Here is a 26,509-nt window from a genome sequence, read left to right on the forward strand (position 1 = left end):
GTTTATCAATATTAAATTATATATATATATATATTATATTATATATATGTTATATATGTATTATATATATATATTATTATATTATACTTAAAATGCGTGGCTTGAAGAACAGTGCCCCCGAAGAATACCATAGTACCCCCGATGACAGGGCAAGCCAAACACAGCTTAGTATGCCCGAAGATGCGCCGACACCCCCACATGGACCCCACTGGGTAGCCGCCATTAGTCACCACCACTCCCGGCAACAGCGACATATGCCAGCCCAGGCCGTGCGCCCCTGTGTCATGCAGCTACCACGTTGCCGCCACCTTAGGAGAAGGTCACTACCTTCACGGAGTGGAATTGCTGACCCAGCTAGGGGTGGAGTTAGAAAAAAACACTCCAGACGGCGCCCCTCTGGTAGAGACGATGTATGGTCGCTCCCAAAGTGTTCCGGTAGAGACAATCTATGTTCGCTCCCAAAGTGTTCCGGTAGAGACTATCCATGGTCGCCCGAGCATTGTCTGTCTCACTGAGACAATCTATGGTACGCCCGAAAGTGCTCCGTGGTAGAGACGATCTATGGTCGCCTCCGAAAGTGCTCCGATGGAGACGATCTATGGTTGCTCCCAGTCCTCGTGAGACGATCTATGGTCGTCCGAATGTGCTCCGGCAGAGATCGATCCTGGCCGCCTCCCATCCTCGTGAGACGCATCTATGGTTGCTCCGAATGTGCTTCAGAGGGAACGATCTATGGTCGCTCCCATCTCAGTGAGGACACGATCTATTCATGGTCGCTCCCATCTTCGTGAGACGATCTATGGTCGCCTCCGAAAGTGTACCGGTAGAGACTGATCTATGGGTACGCTCCCATCCTCGTGAGATGATCTGTAATGGTCGCTCCAAAAGTGCTCCCGGTAGAGACGATTCTTATGGTCGCTCCGAAAAGTGCTCCGGAGAGGACGATCTATGGTCGCTCCCATCCTTGTGAGACGATCTATGGTCGGCCCCATCCTTGTGACGATCTATGGTCGCTCCCATCCTTGTGAGACGATCTCCATGGTCAGTTCTATCCTTGTGTGACGTATTTCTATGGTCGCTCCCATCCTTGTGAGACGATCTATGGTCGCTCCCATCCTTGTGAGACGATCTATAAGGTCGCCTCCCATCCTTGTGAGACGATCTATGGTCCAGCTCCCATCCTTCAGTGAGACGATCTATGGTCGCTCCCATCCTTGTGAGACGATCTATGGTCGCTCCCATCCTTGTGAGACGATCTATGGCTTGTCTCCGAAAAGTGCTCTAGCAGTAGAGACGATCTATGGTCGCTTCCATCCTCGTGAGACGAGTCCATGGTCAGCTCCCATCCTCGTGAGACGCATCCATGGTACGCTTCCATCCTCGTGAGACGATCCATGGTCGCTGCCCATCCTCGTGAGACGACGATCTATACTGGTTTGCTCAGTGAGAGTGTCTTGGTAGAGACGACCTATTGTCGCTCCCCTGGTCCTCGTGAGACAGATTTATTGTCGCCTCCCAAGGGTGTGCAGAGAGAGGTGAGTGGAGAGACGTCCCCACGGCAGGGGAGGAGACTCAGGAGCCCAGGCTTCCTGGTCCCAGAAGTGACCCAGACAGGCCTCTCACAGCCTCCCCTGGTCTCTCTGTTCCCTACGCCTGGCTCTGAAGAGCAGACGCACCCAACGGACCCCAGTGGAAAGTTGCTGCTGCAGTCTCCTCCCCTGTCGGGCGTCCCTAGACGCTTTGGAGACCCGGCAGCCCACAGTCTTTCTCAGTTCCTCCCCAGGACACCCGGGCATGATCTCTCTACGCCCCCACTGTCGCCGGGACTTATCCACAGAGGTTCCTGGAACTATTCGGCCCCAGTCCGGCGACGGACCACACGCCTGAGCCAAGCCTGGAAGCCCACGGGAAGCCTAGGACGCAAGAGGACGCCCTTACGAGTTATCCCGTGCCCTCTCGGCACGCGTCTCGCATTGGCAGGAGCCCCCTAGCCCGGCAGGATCGCCGACATGTTCCTGCCTATCCCCCTGATGAATACGTGTGATATTGTAGCACGAGTGATTTAGGCTAAGTGTGATTTCCCATAATGTAAGTATTGTGCAGTGATTTCCATATAGTGAATATCGGGGTGAATAAGATCACAGTGAGAAGTTAAAGGACGAGAGTGTGGAACAAGATCTGATTGACTATACGTGTGAGTGACATCCCTCTTATACAGTTAATAAGCCTGTGCCGCCGGGAGATTCTCCCTATAAAGACATACCCCCTTACTGTGAGAGGAATATTGTGTGAAAAGCTGAAGTATTAATGGTATGTCTCTTCCTCCCCCACGCTACCCATAAATCTTGTTTACCACCCTCTCTCACTCCCATATCTCAAGTAAGTGTAAATCAAAGAATAAAATCAATTACCAAAGTCTTTTGGCTAGTGGAAACCATATAAACTTTGCACGGCTAATATCTGCTGCCCTCCAGTATTACCATAACTTTCCCCTAGCCGTCACAAGTCACTCCCCGCACCCCTCCCCTATCTCCTCCTAGCTTGAATCAACCCCCCTCCCGCGCCCCCGTGCGCGCCTATATTTACTGCACCTCCTGATACACTAGGATTGATTGTGTTGTCATTACTTATCAGGAGAAGCAAGTGTCCTGTGAGATACACCTATCCCTAGATAAGGTTTTATATTGCTATATATATTGTGCTGTAATATCTGCTGATTTGTCCTGTGTCTGGACTGTGGTAATATACGTGTAAAGGTTGTTGCCTAGGAGTTTTTGTGTCCTGCCTCTCTTTATTGTGACACTCCCAGCTCCGGTCTCGAAGAGGACCCTTCTGGCTTCCTTTACGTTAGGTGAAATAGGAACGAGAAGTCGAGCCTAATTCCACTCTAGCATTGCACTGGTGGGCAGCGTGGTTCTAGACCCGGGAGTAAGAGAGAGGTAAATCAGGAAATATTTGCCAAAAATGGCAACCAAAACCGCACGTTCAGTTACCCAAGTTTGACCCTTCGACTCACAGCTATGATATACTACACATATCTGGCAATAATTAATGTACTCCTTACTGGATATTGGCTTTGAAAATGACCCAACAAAAAATTGCAGGTCACATCTACCACTATTGTGTAAAGCGACGGCGAACATGGGGCCGAAAATCGTCCCAGAACTCACCTGGCAGAACTTTACAAAGTTCACCTGTACAAGCCATCACCCCATCATTAGGGAAAAGTAAATGGCTCTATCCAAATTGGATAGTTTTGCATTCAACACGGGGATTTAGATAATACCCTGATACAGGCAAGATGCCTGGTTACTGCTGCCTTACCCGGAGGCAGATGAGGAAACCCGTGATCAGCATACATTTAATACTCTGCTCAGAGTACTCCAGCCAAGTGTTGTGAAACCACACTTCACTATCCCATGACCCAACAGGAGACATATGGATAGAGATACTACAAAGCTGATGGCAGCGCCTCCTGACCGCCCTGCCCTTCTCCACAACAAATTAACGTTGTTAAGAAATTCCCCACCCGACCCCCCCGGCTCCCCAGCTTAGCCACACCCCGCGTCCACCTCTGCCTCACACCAGCCCGACTCCCGACGTCTGCTAGCCACGCCAAGGGCACACCCCTCCCGCGCTCGGCCCCCGCCCTCGCGAGAAAACACGAACCTAATTCTTATCAACTCCGTGGGAATTCTCACATCCTGCAACTCCCGCTACACCCCTTCATGACATACAGGGACCAGAAAACTTAAAGCTGCTCGCCACAGAACTCACAGCCCCGTGGGTTCGTAAATTGTCCGCCTTAGAGAGGCGAGGCCCCAGGGGACAAGCTGACGCCCGTGGACGAGCCCCATCCAGGAGAACTAGAGCAGGAACAGGAGAACGAGAGCCCTAGCCAGCTGGATTTTTTTTAGGTTCGGCTCGTAAGACCAACCCACGGTGGCGGGGGCCATCACCCCTAAGTATCGCCCCCCAGTATACCACAAGATGAAAATAAACGGCGTGAAGGCCAGACTACTAGTCGATACGGGAGCGGCCAGGTCCCTGCCCTTTACAGCCACTTCATTTCTCCCAAGCTACAAATCACGGTTTGGGTCCACTCCGCCCTACTACCACTCACCTTGTGAGACTGGCAGCGGGGATGGCCCCCTGCCCATCCGTGGGGAAACTCGGGCCCTACGGGTCGACACCCACCAGCCAGTGTCCGCCCAACATCCATTCATCATTTTTGATTCCTCCTGCCGGGGTTATGACGGGTATTTAGGGCTAGACTTGCTCCAAAAACTTGGAGCCACGATCGACTGTCGCCACCGACAACTCCAGTTCCGCCTCCCACCCCGTTTCACCCCAGCCGTTTGCACATGCACGCCGCGGTCCCGACCGGAGGATTCGCCCTCTTCCTCCCCCCAGTGCCCCCCTTCTCCCCCTCTTTTTCCACCTCCCTCTCCTCCCCCTCCCGTGCCTTTCCACCCCACTCCTGCCCCCTCTTTCCCTGCCACCATCTCCGCCGCCGTTACCATCCCCTCCCACCATGAGGCATGGGTGTCCCTTAACAGGCCCTCAGGTCCATCCCTTTTGTTCTCCCCCCTCCGGACCCCTTTCTGCCTGCCTTGTGTTCCCCACCTTCCTCCCTCCCCACCACGCCGCCATCTGCATCGCCAATCTCGCCCCGTCCCCCCTCACCCTCCCCAAAGGGCTTATCATCGGAGAGATGGAGGAAGCCGAGCCCTGTGCCCCATCCTCCTTCCACCACCCCACCCCTCTACCCCCCATCTCTGACCATCTCTCCAACCAGCAGTCAGACACCTTATGCCGCCTCCTCCAGGATTTCCAGGATTTGTTTGCGACAGGACCAGCAGATATAGGGCATACTACGTACCTGTCGCACGAAATCCATATGACAGGCCCACCTATACGACAACCTTCCCGACACAAGAACCCCCGACAGAGAGAAGAGGAGGACCGCCAGGTGTGCGAAATGGAAGAGGCAGGTGTTATCTCCCCTCCACCAGTCCGTGGTCCTTCCCCGTCATTCTAGTAAAAAAGAAAGACGGCACGATGCGGTTCTGCATCAACTACCGCCGTGTGAACGACGTCACCATTAAAGATGCCACCCCCCTGCCCCGCATTGACGATTCCCTAGGCTCCCTCTACGGGGCGTCTTGGTTTTCTACCCTCAACCTCCAGTCTGGATACTGGCAGGTCCCCGTCCATCCGGACCATCGAGGCAAGACGACCTTTTCCACCAGTAATGGCAAACATTACGAATTCAATGTTCTGCCATTCGGCCTCTGCAACGCCCCTGCCACTTTCTCCAGACTAATGGATTCTGTCTTGAGCGGCCTCACTTGGGAAATATGTTTAGCTTATCTTGATGACGTCATTGTTTTTAGCCAGACCTGGGCCGACCACTTGCAGCGCCTCCGTTGAGTTTTCACCAGAATTCGCCAGGCAGTCCTCAAGCTACATCCTTCTAAATGTGTCCTGGCCGCTAAGACTGTCTCGTTCCTAGGACATACTATTTCCCAAGCAGGAATTTCCCCAGATCCCGACAAGCTCTGTGCCATAGCGGACACTACCTCCGCAGGATGTCCACGGCGTCCGCGACTTCCTGGGACTCACGTCCTATTATCGTCGCTTCGTGAAGGGATTCGCACAGATCGCTAAGCCTCTTCACGACTTGACACGAAAAGGGGAACCTTTCCTCTGGACCGAGGATCGGCGAGCTGCTTTTCAACAGCTAAAAGACAAGCTTGTCTCGGCCCCCATCGTGGCCTTCCCTGACTATGCCCTCCCTTTTCGCCTCTACACGGATGTATCCCTTACCGCGATAGGCGCCGTCCTAGCCCAGGTACAGGCCGGCCGGGAATACATCATCGCCTGCGCCAGCCGCACTCTGAACCCAGCCAAAAAAAATTATGCCGCCATCAAGCGAGAATGCCTCGCCATAATCTGGGCCCTCCAATATTTTAGGGCTTATCTTTCCGGGACCCAAGTCACGATAATCGCCGACCACCAATCACTCCAGTAGTTGCGCCAATCAGACTCCCATAACGCCCAACTCGTCTGGTGGCGTGACACCTTAGAGGAGTTTCAGTACGAGATTTCATACAGACCCGGAAAGCTCCACACCAATGCAGATGCCCTCTCCCGCCTCCCCATCCACACGGTACAACCGGACGCCGACCTACTACAACTCTGGCACCACGAGGAACGGCCCCCCTGGATCCCTGCTCACCTATTCCCCAAGCTGTGCCGACAGGGCGACCACCTTCTAACCCCGTCCGGACACATCCTCTTGACCCCCCATGCGGCACGTGACACCCTGCGCCACCTACATGCTCACAACGGCATCCACTTGGGCATCAAAAAATTACTATGGGTGTTCAATGATATTTACTGGGCCCCAAATCCCTCCACCCTCGCCAAGGAAATTATCCAGACTTGTCGCGCCTGCGCGCTTGGGAAAGATATCACCCGGACCGCCGGGCCATCTGGCCATATCACCGCCCACAAGCCCTGGCAACTCCTGGCAATCGACGTAGTAGGCCCTCTTCCCCCTAAATCTGGATATAAATATGTGATCACTTTTGTAGACACGTACTCCAAATTCATAGTAGCCTGCCCAGTTAAGGAACATCATGCTGTCGCTGTCGCCGATGCTCTGCTCCGACACGTGTTCCCTTACTTTGGCATTCCCCAAGCCATCCATTCCGATAATGCCCCCGAGTTCTCCGGAAAAGTCTGGGAAGAACTAGCCAGGATTTTCGGGTACAAGATCTCCCACTCCTCACCATACTGGCCACAAGGGAACGTGGTATGTGAATGTAGCCATCGTACCCTTATCAATCAGCTACGCACCAGAATCGAGTCTACAAAAGACGACGATTGGCCAGCACATGTAAAAATTGTCCAATGGGGCATGAATTCGTGCCCCTGAGAAGACGGGGTTTCCCCCCACGAAAGAATCTTTGGCGAAACCCCCCTCCTACTACCCCTACGCCATCACCTGCAACCGGCCACTTCCGCTTCCACTACAGACCCGCTACACCTGCTAAAAGGGCGGATATACCACCTACAAAAGAACCTAGACCTTGGACCCGACACAGCCACCAACCCTTTCAACCCGGGGGGCACAGTTGTCTTCGCCCAACTTCCCACTCCCCACAAGCTCACCTCCTTCGTTTCACGGGGGCCCCACACGATCACCAAAGTCCCCAACCCATACCACGTAGTTGTAGATTATCACGGCACTCCCCGTACCCTCCGCTACCGTCACGTGCGGCCTTTCTGCACGCCCACCTCCCCCCCCGGCCCCACATCCCCAGCCCCCTCCGGCTCCCGCACCACCTCTCTACAGTCACATATGAGTGCTATGTTTCCTCCTCACCCTCCCACGCCCGCCCCCCTGCCATCTCCACCTCCCCGGCCACTACCACCCCCAGCACCACACCAGACGCCGCCTCCCCCCCCCCGCCCTCACCCCTCACCCCTTCCTTCCATGGTCTCCTCCTCAACACCCACTCCCACATCTTCCTGCCCACGCCACTCACACCCTCACCACAACCCACTACCACCTACCCACCCCCAACCACCAACCCTACACCCACAACGCCAACACCCCGCCCCACCGCGCCCACAATACGCAAAAACAACCCGCCCATCCCAGATGCCCACTTCTCCCCCCACCCCCACCCTCACGACCACCACCATCCGCTTGGGCCGCCTCTCACGCCTGCCCGCCCAATACTCACATACCCCTACACCACCCACCTCTCCACGACTTCACACCGTCAAGCTACATCAGGCCCAAATCCCCTCTACCTATACTCCCCAGAGACTCAACGCCACATTACCACGGCACAAAACAGCCCTTACCCGCAGTATCCAGCATTCAGCCCCCAACCACACCAACAGCCACACCAAGCAAGATGAGAGTGAAGCGGGACGTATGGGCACGTACCCTTGGCAGGAACCACAGACTCCGCAGGCCACACCACCTGCTAAACCTCCTCCAGTCTACCACCGCCACCTCCACACTCTTCCTCACCTGCGACCCAGCACAAGAAGAGAACCCCTACACTGTCGCCTGGCAAAGTACGCTGCAACACCTCCAGCCCGTCTACACCACCTCCAACACACTTGCTTTCCACCTCCAGCCACGAGGACGTGACTTTTTACAGGGGTAGAGTGGTAAAATGCGTGGCTTGAAGAACAGTGCCCCCGAAGAATACCATAGTACCCCCGACGACAGGGCAAGCCAAACACAGCTTAGTATGCCCGAAGATGCGCCAACACCCTCACACGGACCCCACGGGGTAGCCGCCACCAGTCACCACCACTCCCGGCAACAGCAACATATGTCAGCCTGGGCCGTGCACCCCTGTGTCATGCAGCCACCACGCCGCCGCCACCGTAGCAGAAGGACACTACCTTTGCGGAGTGGAATTGCTGACCCAGCTAGGGGTGGAGTTAGAAAAAACACTCCAGACGGCGCCCCTCTGGTAGAGACGATCTATGGTTGCTCCCAAAGTGTTCCAGTAGAGACGATCTATGGTCGCTCCCATCCTCGTGAGACGATCTATGGTTGCTCCCATCCTCATGAGATGATCTATGGTTGCTCCGAAAGTGCTCCGGTAGAGACGATCTATGGTCGCTCCAAAAGTGCTCCGGTAGAGACGATCTATGGTCGCTCCCATCCTCGTGAGACGATCTATGGTCACTCCGAAAGTGCTCCGGTAGAGATGATCTATGGTTGCTCCCATCCTCATGAGACGATCTATGGTCGCTCCGAAAGTGCTCCGGTAGAGACGGTCTATGGTCGCTCCCATCCTCATGAGACAATCTATGGTCGCTCTGAAAGTGCTCCGGTAGAGAAGATCTATGGTCGCTCCCATCCTCGTGAGACAATCTATGGTCGCTCCAAGAGTGTCTTGGTAGAGACGACCTATTGTCGCTCCCGTCCTCGTGAGACGATCTATTGTCGCTCCGAGGGTGTGCAGAGAGAGGTGAGTGGAGAGACGTCCCCACGGCAGGAGACTAGAGCCCAGGCTTCCTGTCCCAGAGTGACCCAGACAGGCCTCACAGCCTCCCCTAGTCTCTGTTCCCTATGCCTGGCTCTAGAGCAGACGCACCTGACTGACCCCAGTGGAAGTCGCTGCTGCAGCCCTCCCCTGTTGGCGCCCCTAGACGCTGGACACCACAGCCCACAGTCTCTCTCGGTTCTCCCCAGGACACCCGGGCATGATCTCTCTACGCCCCCACGACGCCGGGACTTATCACAGAGGTTCCTGGAGCTATTCGGCCCCAGTCCCGACGGCCACACGCCTGAGCCAAGCCCGGAAGCCACGGGAAGCCCAGGACGCGAGAGGACGCCCTTACGAGTTATCCCGTGCCCTCTCAGCACGCCTCGCATCGGAGGTGCCCCTAGCCCGGCAGGATCGCCGACGACATGTTCCTGCCTATCTCCCTGATGAATATGTGTGATATTGTAGCACGAGTGATTTAGGTTAAGTGTGATTTCCCATAATGTAAGTATTGTGCAGTGATTTCATATAGTGAATATCGGGGTGAATAAGATCACAGTGAGAAGTTAAAGGACGAGAGTGTGGAACAAGATCTGATTGACTATACGTGTGAGTGACATCCCTCTTATACAGTTAATAAGCCTGTGCCACCGGGAGATTCCCCTATAAAGACATACTCCCATTACTGTGAAGGAATATTGTGAAAGGAAGTATTAATGGTATTCTCTCCCTCCCCCACGCTACCCATAAATCTTGTTTACCACCCTCTCTCACTCCCATATCTCAAGTAAGTGTAAATCAAGAATAAAATCAATTACCAAAGTCTTTTGGCTAGTGGAAACCATATAAACCACGGCTAATATCTGCCGCCCTCCAGTATTACCATAACTTTCCCCTAGCCGTCACAAGTCACTCCCCGCACCTCCCCTATCTCCTCCTAGTGAGACTCAACCCCACTCCCGCGCCCCCGCGCGCGCCTATATTTACTGCACTCCTGATACACTAGGATTGATTGTGTTGTCATTACTATCAGAGAAGCAAGTATCCTGCGAGATACACCTATCCTAGATAAGGTTTTATATTGCTATATATATTGTGCTGTAATATCTGCTGATTTGTCCTGTGTCTGACTGTGGTAATATACGTGTAAAGGTTGTTGCCTAGAGTTTTTGTGTCCTGCCTCTCTTTATTGCACTTAGCTCCGGTCTCGAAAGAGGACCCCGCTCCACGTTAGGTGAAATAGGAACGAGAAGTCGAGCATAATACCACCTAACATTACAATATTATATATATGTTTATCTATATCTATATCTATAGCTATCTATTTATGTATCTATATATATGTCATGTAGTGACAGGAGAGGTAAAGAATAGTATGGGACTATTTTTATTTGTCTTGGAAATATTAACAAGTCTCTCACACGGACGAGTATAAGTCCCGGGTAGCTACCTCCCTGTCTCGTTATCTGTCTCTCTCTCAAATTGCCAAGCCCTTCTCCCGTCACCTGTCTCCTCTAAGGCCTGTCTACTGCTCCCTTGCCTGTTCGGTGGCTAATCTCCGTCTGAGCTCTCTTTCCTAAATTCTGGTGTAGCAGGGGTGTGTCACGTGTGTTCCTCGCGGATGGAAAGTTTCCCGTAGCCTGTGTGTGAGCATATGTGCATGTGTGTATATGGCCACTAGATGCTGTCTCAAGCATTCCTTGCATCAGAGTGTGTAAGCATGTTTAGCACTGCTCGAATCTCGCAGACACAACACCCCTCATCATCTGACTCCCTGCTTCTATCTATCTATTTATCTATCTATCTATTATGATTTATAAATATAATATGGGGTCCTACCACACTGCTCGGCCGCGCAAAAATGGCGTACCATCGACATTTAATAGTTATAATATATTAATACATACTACATACACATTATAATGAACTTATAAGCTAATTAAGTGAAATATATAATATTGTAAAGTAACATAATTGTATGAATATTGTATACATATATTATTCACAGTAAATAGTGATTATTCAGTAATATTACATTTTAAATAAGTTGTATACATATTTGAAATAATGCATTAAAGTAAATTATTTAACTGTAATACAGGATGTACTTGGGTTATTATAGTGAAATGCATACATGCAAGAATAAAAATAGTTTAAAATTAAGATTATTGTAAGAGTTATTAATATTTCATTCAAAGATAATGGTACTGGTCTGCCATATATGGGTCATTCTTCTTTGTATTATTATTATTATTATTATTATTATTATTATTATTATTTTATATATAATTAATACTATATACAAAATATATACACTTCATTCAGGGTGGTTAACTGTGATGTTAACTCTCCCCCCACTAAATAATGACTCCAAATTAGCAATTCTTGCATGCATTCTGTGCATTGCGAACAGCAGTACTGCAGCTACAATGCAGACGATTATAAAGACAGAAGGTGCTTGGCTATACACATAATATGGGTTGAACATACTCAAACTCAAATCTTCCCAGGGCTTCATTGTTTCATTGATCAGCTGCATAGTTTCAAACTTAGGTGAAGTCAGCTTGATACTTGTGCTCATGTTTAAGTTCATATTAGGCAGTGGGTGGAAATGTTTGTGTGTATGGTTGATAATGGCGTAGTGATTGATGGTGAATAAAGTAGACATGGATGGTGTAAATACCGCACAGTAGTCTGGTGCTATGTATAATCCTGAGGCTGATGTATGAGATGGTGGTATATCTGGACAGACTATGTAAACTGATGTGTTATGAGGGAAATAAAAAAACTGTGAGTGTCCAATGCGTTGATGGTGTACAAGTTTATCTGGAGCAAAAGTGAAGTTGCAATGATGATGAATATTGTTATTGCTGATGATAGCCATTTCACAAGGAACCGTATCAGTAGGCTGAAACGTGAAAATGTACGCAGGACAAAGATGAACAGCATGTAAGGATGTGCGGCACTTTCGCTCAATCGTTGACTCACTTGCGAAAGTGACAGTGTCTCGTCTCTTGGAGACCATGATGAGTTCGGTGTCTGTGTTGATGTTGATGATGACCAAAGTGTTGTTATTTTTATAGGGAAGGGGTGTATTTGGTATACTGTGAACAGGTCTTCAGTGATGAATGGTACATGAACTATCACTGATGTTGGTGTTAGTGTTGCTTCTAAGTACGGGTAATATTGCATAAATTCCCTACTACGGAACAATGGCTTCAATTTATGTTTATGTATGCCTTGACTAACTATCTGACGTAGCTCATGAACTGGGAGGAAGTCATTTGTGATCTTGCCATCACCAGCATTCGAAATTCCTTGCATAAGTGCCCTGAAACGATCTCTAGTGTTCCCTAATTGTAGTAGAATCGTGTCAATATGTTCTGTGATGATGGAGAAGTGCTGGAAAAGAGTAACGTTGCCCTCTAACTCATTTATTTTATCTACACTCTCGAGAGCTACGTTTTCTGCTTGTTTCAGATTTTTCACAATTGTCTTCATTGCTGAGTTCTGTCCTGTGATGAATTTATCTTGGTATGTTAGTACCTGAGCTATCTTATTAAAATTGTTGTTTATTTCTTTAAGGTCATCCTCTGTAGCCAATCCAAATGTCATGTAGTGACAGGAGAGGTAAAGAATAGTATGGGACTATTTTTATTTGTCTTGGAAATATTAACAAGTCTCTCACACGGACAAGCCAATCCAAATGTCATGTAGTGACAGGAGAGGTAAAGAATAGTATGGGACTATTTTTATTTGTCTTGGAAATATTAACAAGTCTCTCACACAGACGCTGCTACCAAATGTCATAAATGACATTTGGGTCATCCCTCTTCTTGACCTCCTGCCTGTCTCCTCTGAGGCCTGTCTCCTTCTCCTCCTCCCTGTTCTGTGGCTAATCTCCGTCTGAGCTCTCTTTCCTAAATTCTGGTGTAGCAGGGGTGTGTCACGTGTGTTCCTCGTGGATGGAAAGTTTCCCGTAGCCTGTGTGTGAGCCTATGTGTATGTGTGTATATGGCCACTAGACGCTGTCTCAAGCATTCCTCGCGTCAGAGTGTGTAAGCATGTTTAGCACTGCTCGATTCTCGCAGACACAACACCTCTCATCATCTGACTCCCTGCTTCTATCTATCTATTTATCTATCTATCTATTATGATTTGTAAATATAATATGGGGTCCTACCACATATATATGTATCTATCTATCTATCTATATCTATATCTATCTCTTATATATATATATGAAGCAGAACAAGGAGACGATGGACTGGGGCCATGTTCACGATTTATTTCAGTGACGTTTCGAAGAAATCCAACCTCATCATCAGACAAGACTAAAATATATAACATGAATTGGAAAACGAAGTTTCACGAAATCCTCATTCACAAATTAATTAAACTAATAAAAGATATACAAATTAAAAAATGAAGTAAAAAAAAAATCGTTCACAAATTTACTAAAAATCAAACCTATACAAGTCTACACCGTGGTAACTACACAAAACAACTGATCAGTAGACGAAAGTCTGTGGAAAAGTAAACTTGGCTGAGCTGTATTAGACTGCTGAATCGAATCAGTGAATCAGTGGGTAAATAATTTAATGGAAGAATCATAGGTATTCAGTAGGCTTTAAGTCATGGATAAACAATGATTCCGCTATTCTTAGACTAGTTTTATCATTATTTGTCATTAGAATCTCAAAATCATCCAGATCAAATGTATGACCCGAAACAAATTAATGTTCCCTAATTTCCGAGAAGGGGGGGTTTGAGAGTGGTTAAGTGGTTCTATATGCCAGGCCTTTGTGTTCGAACAACCTAATTTTCAGGTTTGGAATAGAACTCCCAATATATCCTGCATTACAATAGGAACAATTAAACTTGTATACAATATTAGGGTATAAAGCTTTGGGGATTCTATCCTTATACCTATAAAAGGATCCAATTGTATATGAATTTTTAAAGATGAACCTAAATGAAACCTGTGGATAAACTGCATTAAGCAGTTTATTAAATTCCTTTCTGATGTGAAAACTGTTGTGCCCATAATAAGGGAGACTAATATGAAGTACTTGTTTGGGAACTAAAGACAGGCTTTGTGCAACTGAATAATTTATCCAGGAACTTGTGTAAGGTACTTTCAAAGAGATGCAAAGGATATCCATTATTCAAGAAATATGTTCTAAGCCTAGTAATTTCTAAATGGAACAAATTCCAATCCGAGGTAAGGTTATAACACCTGAATAACAAAGTCTTAATGGAGTTGAATTTAAAGACCCTGGGAACAAAGGAAAAATAATTAAGACCAAGTCCTGTACAGGTACTCTTCCTATAAACAGAGGTACTGAAACTGGGGTCATTTCTATGAAGTAAAATATCAAGGAAAAGGAAGCCTATTTTCCTCTGTTTCTACAGTGAATTCAATATTAGGGTGCTTATGATTAATGTAATTCAAAAAATCAATTACATGATCAGACTGCCTAAATAACAAAAAACAGTCGTCAACATATCTACGGTACAGCAATGGTTTAAAATGAGCAGGGCAATCTTTAAGCCATGACACCTCATGGTGACAAAGAAATACATTAGCCAAGGTAGGACCCAAAGGAGAACCCACTGCAACCCCATCAACTTGTTTATAATAGTTATTGTTAAACAAAAAATTGCAATCTTTGACTGCAAATTCGAGAAGAGATTTAAACTGTTGGTAAAATTTAAGAACTCGTCACGGCTTACGAAAGAGTTATCTGTACATATCTGTAGTGTCTCATTAAGGGGAATATTGGTAAACAAACTTTTTATATCAAAACTGGCCATATAAACCGGATGGGAGTAACATAACTTCCTAAGTTCTTGTGCAAAGGCTGTCGAATTACGTACTGTATATTCATTACTATAGGCTACATTTTTAGTAATTTTGTGAATGATTTTCTTTTTACTACTTCATTTTTTTATGTAATTTGTATATATTTTATTGGTTTTATTAATCTGCGAATGAGGTTTTGGTGAAACTTCATTTTCTAATTCATGTTACGTATTTTAGTTTTGTCTGATGATGAGGTTGGATTTCCTCGAAACGTCACTGAAATAAATCGTGAACATGACCCCAGTCCATCGTCTTGTCCTGGTCTTCAGTTCTCTCTCTCTCTTTATATATATATATATATATATATATATATATATATATATATATATATATATAGTGGAAGGTGAGGACGCTCACCATCCACTCACTCGATGAAGAGCTGCTGTCGGGTGTCTGCCCTTTCCTCTCCTCCATCCTTCTTTCCTTCTATCCTCTTCTGACATTTTTTCCTTGATTCTTTCCTTGTCCTTTTGCCTACGAGTGACTTTGAACTTCCCCTTCTGTCTTTTTTCCTTCATTCTTTCCTCGTTCTTCTGCCTGTGGGTGCCTTTACACTGAGTGACAAGCAAATTGGTTTCCTGAACACCATGAAACCATTTACTATGCTGGGTGGTAACATATAACAAATTTGTTGCTCCTGGTGGTTTAGTGGGTAATTATTGCACTCCAATCGGATTGAGCCTGTGAAGGTTTGTATCCAAAGGGATGGTTGGGACTGATTGCTTATGTAATGCCACACAGGGATGAATGTGGCTGGTCACTCATCTTAAATGTTGGGACCAACTGCCTAGCCCCGGCCTCCTACTCTCCTCCTACGTTGTAGGATTGGATGATATATATATATATATATATATATATATATATATATATATATATATATATATATATATATATATATATATATATATGACCACATAAAGTCATGTGGTAGCGAGATAAAATAGCCAGGAGATGAACAGCTGGTGGCGCTAGCAACCCAACCGCTCGTGGTGAATGAGGTGAGGAAGGGCATTAGGCAAGGACCACTTGTGATTAACCCATCAACCCATTCTCTCTCTCTCTCTCTCTCTCTCTCAAACTACTAGAAATGACTGTACAGCCTCCAGCAAAAATCGAGCGACCTGTTTGACGTGCAGGTTGGTGTATGTGGCACCGCCGCAGCCCCAGTTTCAACTCCCTCACTCCCTTGTTACCATTCATTTGTCAACCCTTCACCCTCCCCACATTCAAGGGAAAGAGAAAAAGGCCTACTCGTATTGTCTCAACCACTCTTCCACCATCCATATGTCTTGGGAAATAATGGTGTTGTTATGATGAATAAAAACACATTACCCAGTGTTTTACCCAATAGTATAGTTATTTATACACCACGATCTGAACGCAGGGTGATATAAAATAGTAATATATTCGTATGATAGTGAGGTCTGTAATCATACATTTATCATTTTCACGGTTGTATCCAGTCAGTGTTTAACATTAAAAAGTCGGATGCTAAAACCAGATGTTTGTGGTGGTCGGTGGTGTGCTCCTTCTCTTACTTTACATAATCACTGTTACCTTACAAACTCTGTTATAGGTCATTACCATTAGTTACAACTTATATCCCAAGTGTGATAATAGCAAAGTGTTGCTGATAAGTAAAACACATGATCAGTATTATCTTCATTATTGATGTCTTAATACATGATATTGGATAATGTTAGACGACAGGGACTGGATAAGAGCTTGTTTGGTGGTTAAACCACCTAAGGTGGTCAAGCCGAGGCCATGACGTGGTTGCTAGCCTTACCAAAGATCAGTTAACATTTAGACGCCATTCATTGCTGCTGACAGTATTATAAGTATCAAGGTCAATTTCATACACAGGACAGCCAACAACAGAGTGAGCTGCGTGGTATGCCGACCCCATGCACACCATACAACCAGGACCGGATTACTAAGTATAGGCAATTTGGGCAACTGCCCACCAGGCCACGGCTTGTCACATGGCATCCAGACTTTAAGAGAGGAATAAATGTATGCTTTGACCGTCTAAATAAGTGCCATCACCCATCAGGCCACCAAAAAAGGCCATTATAGGTTATGCCAACAACAGGAAACTATGGAAGAAAAAAGATCTATATGTTACAGGCCAACAATCTACATTGCATACCAAGGCACAGCATGGTTAATCCGGCGCTGCATACAACCAACCCCCTCCACCCCTTGCCTGCACTTACTGCCACTCACTCCAGCAAGAGACCCGCCACCACCTGATAACAATGTCAAGAATATAACCTTGCCTTATATAGTTATAACTGCAATAGGGTATAATTTGCGATCCACACGTTTATAACACAACGCGTATCGAGAAAGGTAACCAATAACTACATTGGCCAAATGGATGATCTGCATAGTAACCAGACAAACTTGTCTTGATTGCAGCTTACACTAATCAACATTATCGTGCCACACAACAGATAATTCAGTTTATTCATTTTCAGCGAGAACGTTTTCAACAAAGGTTTGACGAGCTACAGTTCACACTGGTCAGTGTTACTTACAGCAACATACCAGACGTAGCAGTCAGGTTAACCTTATGATTATTTGCTCTTCAACTTGTGTCCCATGTCTGTTACTACTTTCCTCTATCTCTGTGTGGCCATGGTTTTTCCCATTAACTATCGTCAGCCGAAACGTCAGTTGGCTCAGAAGGGGATGGATGTTCAAATGGACAAACGGTTTTGGTTACACAAATATTTAATATGGAAGGCTAACTGACTACCGGTATATTTAAGAACACATTTCAAAACAATATGAAACAATGTGGTCAGACATTGGATCTATATGATAATGGAATGATGTGGGTAACTGGGGGAATGATAAGGTAACCCTGTCAACACCGAGCAGGACCACCCACCATCTTTGCTATCCCCTGTTCCAGTTGTCCTACAATAACATGTGGTATAGTGACAATAGTGAATGTATTACTAGATTTCTGGTGTTTTAGCCTGACTTACCCTGCAGAGTTAAAGGCTACTTTCAACCTAATGTATTATAATCCGCTATTCCACTGCATATCTGATTGAATAACATTTAGAAAATAAGGCCTTATTGTATACTGGTCATTAAATGCTTATTTCCCGTATCGTTAAACTATAAATATCACTGTTATATGGCACAGTGAACAATATTGTCATGCACACTTATGGTGATAATAAAGACGTGTTTATGACCTTTGGCGGAAAACACACACACACACACACACACACACACACACACACACACACACACACACACACACACATGAACTATCCACCCCGGGCAAAGCCGTCATCCCCGGGTTCATCTCCCTCTCCCCATGCCCCCACCACAACGTGTGACGGCCAGCTACTCCCCCTCACACAACTGACCACTACAAACATCAACTTCTAGCTTCCGACTGTTTAATGTTACACACTGACTGGATACAACCATCAGAATGATAAATTGTATGATTACAGACCTCACTATCATACGAATATATTACTATTTTATATCACCATGCGTTCAGATCGTGGTGTATAAATAACTATACTATGGGGTAAAACACTGTGTAATGTATTTTTTTTCGTTATCATAACAAAACCATTATTTCCCAAGACAAATGGATGATGGAAGAGTCGTTGAGACAATGCGAGTAGACCTTACTCTCTTGCCCTTGGATGTGGGGAGGGTGGTGGGTAGACGAATGAATGGGAATGAGGAAGTGGGGGGGGGCGTGAAACTAGGGATGCGGCGGTGCCACATATACTAACCTGCTCATTGAGCTGGTCACTCGATTTTTGCTGAAGACTGTAACTCTCTCTCTCTCTCTCTCTCTCTCTCTCTCTCTCTCTCTCTCTCTAAGCGTATATGGAGGCAGTGTGCTGATGGTATTGGGAGTTACCACCTGCCCCTATTTCCCATACAAATTTCAGTCTCCTACTCCTTGTGGCGCAGTTTTGGTACACCTTTGAAAATCTCTCTCGTTTGAAACCTAATGCTCTCAACTCTTATCAAGTTCCAAAAAAGGCCCATTGCTCTTCTCGAGTTAATAACAGCATCCCTCAGGCTCTGCCAACAAGTAAGAGTAATATTGAAGTATGATGCCAAGTTGGAAGCAGGAAGAGGGTAGTTGGCAGGGGTCACCGAGATGAAGCAGATTTTGTTAATGTATCTTCCATCTCGTTGCCGTCTACACTGACATGCTCATGAACCCTTGCCTTACTCGAGAGATGCAAGGAAGGAGATGAGCTGATTTAAATTCTGATGTAAAAATAGTTGACTTTAGAAGAATTCTTACCCTTACAAAATCTGGGGAAATTCACCCCAGACCCAACACCAGTCTTTGACTCTGACCCATCTGTATATATGAGGACAGTTTCTCTGTGAACTGACGAATGTTCCTAAACAGCTGATGGATAGCCTGAGAAGAGTCAGAAGACTTTATAACCTCAGAATCCATGCACACCTGCACCTCGGGAAAGCACCATGGAGTGATTGTTGGGAGGCGGACAGGGCAGACACGCTGCAGAGAAACCTATATCTCATAATCGGCCTGACCTAGTACACAAAGGAATGTGGAGTGTAAGGACGAGAAACATTTAATGTGTGACTATGAACCATCCTTATAAACAGGGAGGGATGCCTCTCTGAACGGACAAATGTTCAAAAAATAGCTGATGACTGATGAAGCGCCAGAGAAGTGAGAGAAGATTTTGTATCCAAAAAATCCCTGCACAACTGCACCCCGAGAAGGTACCATGGTGCAATCCTCTGTAGCCGAGCAGGGCAGACAGGCTATGCAGAGAGACCCAAATCTCAAAATATCTGTCTGACCCTGTACCCAGAGGAATGTGGAGTGCAATGAGGAGAAACGTGATACTGAAGAAATGACTGCCATGATAGACAGCAGTAAATGAGTCTGGAATATATCTTACATGATTCCAGCAACGAATGATTAACCTGCTCTGTCCTTGCAGATTTTTCACCAATGACCCACCCAATCCCGGCAGAGTTTTTATTTTTTATTTTTGGCTAAAACCACCGCTTTTTAAGAGAAACATTGGAAAATGCCAAAAAAAAAGTGTTCACCTGAGGTAATACGTCCATTATTCAGGTGTCCTTCCAAATACCTGGTGTAACTCTCGATTCTTGTATAGTGTTCCTCCTCGTAACATAGGGTTTGGGTGGAGTCACCCCCTCCCTACACTATTGCCATGTTTCCTAACCCTACGATGTATAACGCCTGTGGTTTGTGTAGTAGGAATGATACATAAACATAACTCATACTAATATAACTGTAATGAAAGTGCTGACATGTATCAAGGAAGAATAAAACTATTCTGCATACTATATTATACGATAATAGAGAAACGTGGCATAAAAATTTGGCAGTGTTGCTCTAAAAATATTCTAATTATTATTTACTTCCCCAACACTTCTAACATTGCTAATTAATTTAGCAAGTATAATTGCAAGAAAATTTGAAGGGATAAAAGTGGGAAGAGGCGATCCTTTCATAATTAAAATAAATATATCAAACAGCTCTGGGGTGGCAGCACTCACGCGACACGTGTTTGTGTGTACGCTGTGGGAGGTCACCAACCCCCTACAGGATTTAGGCCTATTGGGGAAACCTCTATAAAAAAAACGCGCCGTGACTTTTACCTCAAGGGTGGTGCGGAAATAAAGTCAAAATTATAATCCATACATAAAAATGGAAGTAAAAAACCATGGATGACACATAACAAAATCTAGCGAGAGAGAGAGAGAGAGAGAGAGAGAGAGAGAGAGAGAGAGAGAGAGAGAGAGAAATAATAATAATAATAATAATAATAATAAAACTTTATTTCCACTAAACAGTGGGTATTCTTATACATTATACAGTAGTACAGCATACAGTATGAAAGTTCTATACACAATATAATACAAGTTGATACATATGGTGGAGAATAGTGACAGAGAGGTAAATGGTTTAAAAGGTGTGGGGACACTTAGGTTAAAAATAGATCAATTAAGGGATTTAGGAACGAAGGCAGTGGGAAGGATTAAGACAGATGGGATTGTAAGATTAGGGAGTTTGAGCAATAGGGTAGAATGTATGCTCTCAATAAAAGTATAGCAATTATCAACGGCTAATTATTATACAGGTGTTGATGGTGGGGGTCTATATTTATAGGAGGTGTTGGTGGTGGAGGTATAGCGGGTGTTGTTGATGGGGGTGTTGTTGGGGGTAGGGGTATAGGGGGTGTTGGTGGCAGGGGTATAGGGGGTATTAGAAAAACGGAGATCACAAGAGGGAAACAGTGTCAAGGTCATCGCTGATGGAGAGGTCAGCTCGGAAACGTGGCAACAGTGCAGGGAGGGGGTGACTCCACCAAAACCCTACGTTTCGATCTGTCAGACTATAGTAGGAGTTAAAGATGGATACAGGGAGTTTATCTTGATTTATTATCATCAGAGAAAATCTTAAGTTGAGCAGTGTATGTATTACAGAGACTGAATACACAAAGTAAGTCTAGTTTGACCCCTCTTCTTGTTCACTCCCTCCACTACCTGTCGGTTCTAATGCTAGCCTCCTTCTGAGCTCTGCTTCCTAAATTCTGGTGTAGCAGGGGTCGTGTCACGTGTGTTACACTGTTGTTGGAATGTTCTAGAAACCTGTGTGTGAGTTTGTGTGTATGGTCGCTTGGCATTGTTTGTATGCTATCTCGCTGACACACTACCTATATCATCCCCTGACTTGCTGCTTCCTGTGTATTGTCAACATTTCCTCAGTTACACTTGCAAGATCATTTCCCGTTCCCAGGCTTGCCTGGAGCTCTGTCTGTCTATCTATTTATCTATCTATCTATCATGTTCTCTATAATTAATTGTATTTATAATATGGAGTCCTAACATTGCTCGGTCACGCCGCTGGAAGTCCTCCAACAGTAGTCATCATTGACATATGCTAATCTATTAGTATATAATATTGATTATAATATTGTATACTTATAATATTCATAGTAAATTGCAATGATCTAGTAATATTACATTTTAAACAAGTTGTATACATATATAAATAAATGCACTAAAGGTAAACTATTTAACTGTAATACAGTATGTACATGGGTTATTGTAGTGAAATGTATACATGCAAGGAAAAAAAAAAAATTAAGATTATGGTAAGAGTTATTAATATTTCATTTCAAGATAATGCTACTGGTATGCCATACCTCTTTATCATGGGTCATTCTTCTTTGTATTTTTTATGTATATATATATATATATATATATATATATATATATATATATATATATATATATATATATATATATATATATATATAATTAATACTATATACAAAATATGTACACTTCATTCAGGGGGGTTAACTTGGATGTTAACTCTACCCCCACTAAATATTGACTCCAAACTTTCAATTCTTGCATGCATTCTGTACATTGCTAACAGCAGTACTGCAAAAACAATGCAGAAGATTATAAAGACAGGAGGTGCTGGGCTACACACATAACATGGGTTGAACATACTCAAACTCAAATCATCCCAGGGCTTCATTGTTTCATTGATCAGTTGCATAGTCTCAAACTTAGGTGAAGTCAACTTAATACTTGTGCTCATGTTTAAGTCCATATCAGGCAGTGGGTGGAAATGTTTGTGTGTATGATTGAGAATGGCGTAGTGATTGATGGTGGATAAAGTGGACATAGATGGTGTAAATACCGCACAGTAGTCTGGTGCTATGTATAATCCTGAGGCTGAAGTATGAGATGGTGCTATATCTGGACAGACTATGTAAACTGATGTGTTATGAGTGAAATAAACAAACTGTGAGTGTCCGATGCTTTGATGGTGTACAAGCTTATCTGGAGCAAAAGTGAAGTTGCAGTGATTATGAATAGTGTTATTTCTGATGATAGCCATTTCACAAGGGACTGTATCAGTAGGCTGAAACGTGAAAATGTACGCAGGACAAAGATGAACAGCACGTAAGGATGTGATGCACTTTCGTTTAATGGTTGATTCACTTGCGAAAGTGACAGTGTTCCGTCTCTTGGAGACCATGATGAGTTCGGTGTCTGTGTTGATGTTGATGATGACCAAAGTGTTGTTATTTTTAGAGGGGAAGGGGAGTATTTGGTATACTGTGAACAGGTCTTCAGTTATGAATGATACATGAACTACTACTGATGTTGGTGTTAGTGTTCTTCTAAATATGGATAATATTGCATGAATTCCCTATTTCGGAACAAAGGCTTCAATTTATGTTTATGTATGCCTTGACTAATTATCTGACGTAGCTCATGAACTGGGAGTAAGTCAATTGTGATCTTGCCATTACCAGCATTCGAAATTACTTGCATAAGTGCCCTGTAACAAACTCTAGTTTTGTCTAATTGTAGTAGAATTGTGTCAATATGTTCTGTGATGATCGAGAAGTGTTGGAAAACTGTTATGTTACCTCCCATTTCATTTATTTTATCTACACTTTCGAGAGGTATGTTTTCTGCCTTTTTCAGATTTTTCACAATTGTCTTCATTGCTGAGTTATGTCCTGTGATGAATTTATCTTGGTATGTTAGTACCTGAGCTATTTTATTAAATTTGTTTTTATTTCTTGAAGGTCTTCCTCTGTAGCTAATCCAAAGATGTTCCCAAGAATCGTGCCACCCAGGTCGAACAAACCACGCTTTTGGCGAGTATGTGTGATGTTGTTCCTGTCGCTCAATACCTCTGCTCCATAAGATGGGAGATCTTGGATCATGATGAGCATAGTTGACTTTGCCTGTTCTATTTTCCATTTCGCTAACTTCACTATTTCATTCACTTCCTTTGTGTTATGTGCTTGTGAAACATAGCTTCCTATCATGAGTCCTGGGTTCGCATGGGTTTCGCGAGATTTTCTAGATAAGAAGGTAATTCATACAAGTAATCCAGACTTATTTCAGTACTCATGACGTCTTTTACGATTGAAGTCGTGGCCGTTGGAGCTATGAGGCATCCTTGTCGTACTATGTGTTGGGGGTCTAAGTGCGCATATCCTCTCGCTATGTAGAGGAGAATCCATAGCATAAGTCCATCGCTACCTACCGAAAAAAAAAAAATCTATTATTTTCCTAATATGGTCATGCTGTGGTCGATGATAGTGATGATGTGCGTTACGGTTGATTGTTATTTCATTTATAGAAGGAGTTTAAATCGACATTCAGTTCTCGTAAATGATGTACTGTAGATTTTATTGGAACAGTTGCACCTATGTTTGATTGTTTGGTATATGACCTTAATTTCTTTTTGTAATCATTGTTGTTTTCTTGTTTGGTTTCTTGATGTACGTTCGCCTGTTCGGTTGTATCCGATGCTGAATAATTATTGGATAATTCCCTTGAAACTGGTTTTAATTGATCAATATGAACTTGTTTATCTTCGCCAGTTGACAGTGACTTAATTAAAACTTTGTTTTTATGTTAATTACTCTGTATGGGCCCGCAAATTTGGGGGATAATTTATTGTCTCTCGTATGAATGATACCATAAACAATGTCTCCTAAGCTGATAGGTGAATCTCTTGCCTTCTTGTTATATGGGCAGACTGTCACCTTCTAGGAGCTCATATGGTAGTTTTTTATCTGTCCTATATATAATGAAATGTGGTGTGTTACCTATGGATTTATTTATAGATCCATTGATTTAGGCTTCTACTCTGGGAATCCAATCATCCCAGCTTGCATAATTTTCACTGAGAATGTGTCGTAGCACATCTAATACTTTTTTGTTTGGTCTCTCTACTAACCCATTCGATGCTGGGTGATAGGCTAAAACGTGTTGTATTGTTTACATATTTCTTGTAGGATATCAGAATTAAATTCTCCTCCATTATCACTTATTAGTACCTTTGGGGTAGTAAAGCGACATATTACATTATCTGTTATTGCCTTTGCTACTGTCTCTGCTGTCTTATCTTTAATTGGGGCTAAAATGACATAACGGGAAAAATGATCCGTTGCTACGAATAGGTATTGGTTATTATTGTATGAAAATGGCATCTTGAGTAAATCAACAGCGACAACGTCCCATGGTTGATGTGGTACAGGGTAATTACCCATCAGTGCAGGTGTGATTGGGTATCCTTTGTGTTTTGCACATGATTTGCATCTGTCTATATGATTGTTTATATTTTTTCGTAATGAAGGCCAGTAATATAACAGCTGGGCCTGTTTGAATGTCTTATCCTTTCCAGGATGTCCTGAATGTGGGCTAACGTGTATCGTTCGTAATACTTGAGGTATCATGTCATTAGGTAATACCAACTGGTTAGTATTTCTTTGGCGTTTTGGTTGTTTCAGGTTAATCTTGTATAATGTATTATTGACCATTGTGAATTGTTCGAGTGGTACATGCAGTTTGGGTAATTGTATGTCATCGCCACTTTCTAACTTGTATATAACTTTAGACCATATTGGGTGAAGTCTTTGTGCTTTTCCGATATCATCGTGGTTTGGGATATTTCCTTTGAGATCTAATGCGGCGACCTGAATTGTGTTCGGGTTCCTAGATAATGCGTCAGCTACTATGTTCATTTTACCTTGTATATTATGAATTTGTACATTGTAGTTTTCAACTGTACATTTCCATCTTGCTCTCCTCCCAGAAACGAGTTTTTCTTTAAACATACCCACTAGTGGTTTATGGTCGGTGAATAAATGGATTTCGTAACCATATACCAAATCTCGAAACTTTTGTAATGCAGAAACCACTGCAAGTGCCTCTAAGTCTGTATTGCAATAATTTTTCTCTGCACCTTTTGCTTGTCTGTTGGCAAATGCAATTGGTTGATTCTTTACTCTTTTATCTTCCTGCATCAGTACAGCCCCTAATCCTTTAACTGATGTGTCTGTACATATAAGAAATGATTTTGTGTAATCCGGATATGCTAAACAAGGTGCATTTGTTAGTTTAATTTGTAGATTGTTAAATGCCCTTTTTTGTTCTTCTTCCTATTAGAATATAGCATCTTTTTTGAGTAGTTGGAATAGAGGAAAGGCTATATGAGAGAATTGTGGTACGAATGACCTATAGTACCCAGCTAGACCTAAAAATTGTCTAACTTCGTCAGTCGTAGTGGGTTCAGGAAAATCTCTCACTGCCTGTATTTTGTCATCAGTGATCTGAATACCATTAGAACTTAATTTGTGGCCTAAGAAATTTATTTCCTTAAAGCAAAATTTGCATTTAGAAAGCTTAATTTTTAAACCAGCATCACTAAGCTTTTGTAAGAGTAAGTCTAATTTCTTGAGATGATCCGTAATATTTTTCGTTGCGATTATAATATCGTCAAGATAAACAAATACTCCTTGTCCTAAAATTCCGGACAATACGCAATTCATAAGACGCTGGAATGTGCCTGGGGCTGTCCTCAGTCCCATCGGCATCCTTGTATATTGGTAGTGGCCTCTATTTGTGGAAAAGGCAGTGTAAGTACGTGACTCCTCTGCAACCGGTATTTGATAATAGCCATTTAGTTGATCGATTGTTGAGAATATATTATTCTCCGATCCAATATTCTGTAGAACGTCGCTTAGCAATGGCATGGGAAATCGGTCTGGGATTG

This window comes from Coenobita brevimanus, chromosome 32 (genome assembly GCF_032717465.1).
Source record: "Coenobita brevimanus isolate Jiangsu-jjx chromosome 32, ASM3271746v2, whole genome shotgun sequence".
In the NCBI taxonomy this organism is placed as follows: Eukaryota; Metazoa; Arthropoda; class Malacostraca; order Decapoda; family Coenobitidae; genus Coenobita; species Coenobita brevimanus.